This window comes from Physella acuta, unplaced genomic scaffold (genome assembly GCF_028476545.2).
Source record: "Physella acuta isolate Inbredline_101_S28 unplaced genomic scaffold, ASM2847654v3 ptg001641l, whole genome shotgun sequence".
In the NCBI taxonomy this organism is placed as follows: Eukaryota; Metazoa; Mollusca; class Gastropoda; family Physidae; genus Physella; species Physella acuta.
In genome coordinates, this window is record NW_026733155.1 from 90,581 (window position 1) to 94,959 (window position 4,379).

Here is a 4,379-nt window from a genome sequence, read left to right on the forward strand (position 1 = left end):
TGGGGGGGGGGGGGTGGGTTGGTGAACTGGGGGTGGGGGTTGGGGGTTGGTGAACTGGGGGTGGGGGTTGGGGGTTGGTAAGCAGGGGGTGGGGGTTGGAGGGGTGATGAGCAGGGGCGGGAGTTGGAGGGGTGGTGAGTGATGAGATCTCTCACTTCACAGGCGTGCCAAGAAAAGTAAAATATCCGAGAATGAGGGATGATTGGAGGGGGGGGGGGGGACTTGCCATTCAAGTACAGTAAATAAAGCAACGAAACTTGAGAACAGTTCACATTTGAGCGTGGATGGATTTTTTTTTAAATAGTCGGTTGGTCGCGTTTGTGGACATGTAACATTATGAGGTTTTTAATGGGTAAAATAGCAGGTAAGGTAAGGATGAGAGCGAGTAGTGTTTGCTTTCAGTTTCAGAACTAGAGGAAGTTACAAAGGGATTTTTTTTGTTTCAAATCAGTGAATGAGCAGTCGTTTTTATTGAAATTGATATTATTAAGATGTTAGTTCGCTTCATAGCTTCAGGCAGAAAGTAACAGGCTGGATTTATATATATATATATATATATATATATATATATATATATATATATATATATATATATATATATATATATATATATATATATATATATAGTGTTATATAAATGGGCCAATGCTAAATGAGAACGATTAAAAGAGGCAGTCAATTAAATAGAAACCGTTTTAAAACGTGCATTTAAAAATCAAGCTATGTGGCCAGTGACGTCTTTATTGTACGAGCTAGCGGTCAAATGTTGCAGCCCGCCCAGAATGGACAAATGTGGAGGCGCAGGCGAGGGTACGCCAGAGGCTGTAAAGCCAGAGACGATGATGACACGTCACTCTGTAGACATTTATTACTGGAACAAAACTTCGTGCTTCCCTCCCCCGTACCCTCCCCTTCTTGACGTCTTTTCTTTCTCTAGAACTGGCCGTTTCCTCATCCTCCCCTCCCCCATCCGCTTACCTTACTCCATGTTACACATAGCAAAGAGTTTTTTTTTTTTTTTTTTTTTTACGAAGAAAGATTTGTAAGAAATGTTTGCGCCTGGAGTTTATTAGCGGTCGTAACGAAGCCCTCATTACCTTCCTGAAATAAACTCTGTCTTTAATTAGGGAGCCACCCCTCCGTCCCTGCCCCTCCCCTACCTATCCACCAGTGTTTTCGCTTGCCGGTGATAATTCGCATTTCCGAGTGCCTAGATTTGGCCCGGTGTGTTTACCCCGAGGGTAAGAAAAACAAGGGTTTACGGCACGGACTTGTGGGTAGGCAGAAAGCAGCGACATGGAACTGACATGCTGTAATGGCTTCAATTTTCACTCTCGAAAAAAAAAGGCGGCTTTTTGTTTAACTTTCTAGTAATTAGGGAATTGTTTTATAAATATTTTGAAAGTTTGTTTTTCAAGGTGTTTTTAATGCTAAAGTTGCGTGGTTTATTTTGTTCTTTTTGTAGAAGTTTAGCCGTTCGGTGTAAGTCGTTAGTGTAATTTTAGAACGGCCGCTGGCGTCATTAGTGTAAGTTAAGGAAAGACGTTACGTCAGTTGTAAAGCTTTACTGCAGTCACCGACGACTGAATCTAACCAACACAATAATCCGGCACAGGATTTATACAAACGGCATTCGTAGACGTGCAAAGGGGCATTGATCCCTCCCCCCCCTCCCTCTCACCCAGAAGAGAAGCTTGAAAGAAACCATACAAGGGGCGCGCGTTGCTAAAGCAGAATGGAGATCATTTGATTATGTTTTAAAGTTATAAGAAGACTGTTTTGGAACAAGTGTGGTCGTTATAACAGTTTTCATCTTGTATCTACTGGTGAAAAAATATAACAATTAAATAGTGTTATAATTATAAAACAATTGATTAATATAACAATAACATACAACCAGCAGTGTGGCTTCTATAAAAACACTTCATTGCGGAAGAAATTTTGTCTGTTTAAAAAAAAAACGTGTCCGATATTTGACCAATAAGGAAGAATAGTTCTGATATAAAGTACAACAAAGTATGATGTTTATTGTAGAACTATTATAGTGTGGTGTGTTAGATATTCCTGTATAGAACAATAGCTATTCTGTATGATTTCTTATATAGAACTAAAGCAGTAATGTTGTGGTGTTACCGCCAGAACTGCTACCAAATAATGATAGTATTGCCACAAAAGAAGTGAGTCGAACCTTACAACGACATTAACAATTTCCCTATTCGAGTTTCGCTTGGGACCCTCAAATAAAACCAACAGAAGCCGTTTTATATTTTGTTAATTCACTCTACACAAACTAAAGCCGGGCTATATTTAGTTATGCTAATTCTGCGCAGAAAAAAATCTCATTCTCTCAAACAATGATATTTTCAGCCTAATTCCCATGTTCAAGCGCAATCTTTAAATCATCACTAGGTCACGTGTTCTCGATCCCCCACAATCCCCCAGTAATCCTGCATTGGGCGCCCCCTGGCGTCAAATTCCGCAGAGCTTACGGTGCAGTCATTGTTGTACACTCAGTGAATCAATTTGACCTAGACGGATGCAAACTTGACATTAATACATCCCGCAGCATTGACCAATCGCTGACGAGAGGAGAGGAAGCGGCAGTGAAACCATGGCCAAGCTGGTGTCGCCCCCTAGCGGCTGGGTACACACTCGTACCGTCATTGTTGCCCTCGGTGCTAAAAGTATGTCATAAAACCCCCGAGTCAACACTTCCACCAGAGGCGGTGTTTACTCGAAATATCACAGGGTAAATACAAGGCGATGGTGGGATTTTTTTTTTTTTAGTAACTAGACCACATAGGCGCTGGTGGGATTTTTTAATAAGTAGAGCAGAGTAAACAGTACAGGAGCGATAGGTGGTAAATCAAAATAATCTTCAAAGAACTTAGTAGTGTTTGTGTATTGTTGGGGGGGGGGGGGGGGGGTAATGATAAAATATAATCAATTTGATAGTGTAAACATATAGCGGTATTGTATAAGCTAGTTTAGTTTAGAGATACCACTAATATACGATCCTATACATCCATATGCAGAGATAAGAGAAACAGATGAGCTCTGCTGCACCTGCATCAAGAACTGTCTGGTACTTTACTAATTAACCCCGGACTTAACCATTTCGTTTCAAGAAAAAAATATTACAAATACCATTCGAGGAATAATTTTGACCTGCGAAAATGAGGTTAAAAAAATAAAGTCGATTACAAAACACAATATTTTTGTGTAGACGAGTAAGGAATGCAGGTGAGGTATGTTTTGGCAATATTCACCGGCTGGGTGAATCAGACGCATTTAGTTCTCTCTGGTAATTTGTAGAGACGGGCATCAGACGGCTGGACATTTGCGGCAGTACAGACCAGACGATTGGACATTTGCGACGGTAAGGGCGGCTGGACATTTGCGACGGTAAGGGCGGCTGGACATTTGCGACGGTAAGGGCGGCTGGACATTTGCGACGGTACGGGCGGCTGGACATTTGCGAGGGTAAGGGCGGCTGGACATTTGCGACGGTACGGGCGGCTGGACATTTGCGGCAGTACATACGACTTTAGAGCACCCAAGGGAGACTAGTTACTACGGGTTGGTATGCCGTAGTAACGTAGACGAAGTAGTATCAGCATTTTTGTTGTTGACACATATCATGTTCGTAAGCAAAACTTATTAAGCTTTAATTCATAGCATAATTATCCTAACCTTATTTCTTTATCTTAACCTGTGCTTAAACCCGTATTACATATCATTCTAGCTATACCCGTAAAGTACTTTTAGCCCAGCGATACTGGTACAAATAAAACCTTGATACGATACTTAATTAACTTTCTCCGGCGATTACAGAAGCTCTTATAATTAATCTCCAACAAACCAAGTTTTAAATTAATGACTTAGCAGAAGCGACGAATTCAATTTTTAAGTTTGTGAAATCGCCAGAAGATCAAAGTTTTGTTAATTTTCTCAACTTCTCAAATTACATTTTCTCACTCTCAAGGCCAAATTGGCACACCAGACCTGCGGCAAAGCCAAGCAAAATACCTGGCATGTTTATAGGGGAGGCTTGCCCTGACAGACTAAGCAATAGATTTTAAGATCCAGATTTTTATCTGTGTTGTGGGCTCAAGCCAAATCATGGGATGACGCTGGTTTGGTTAGGGAACAATCGACATACAAATCTGGTCATAACAATTTGACTTGAAGATTGTTTGGTTGGATTTAAAATACTTTTTTTTTCTAATCTTTTTTATGTTTACTTTAAAAAAAATGTATTTATAGACAAAATAATCTGTTTAAAGAAAGTTAATTTAGTCGGTGTGAGATTATATCGGAAATGATTTAATTGAAAGCAAAACGTGGATACGAGGAAATTATTTACATGAATAACAGGA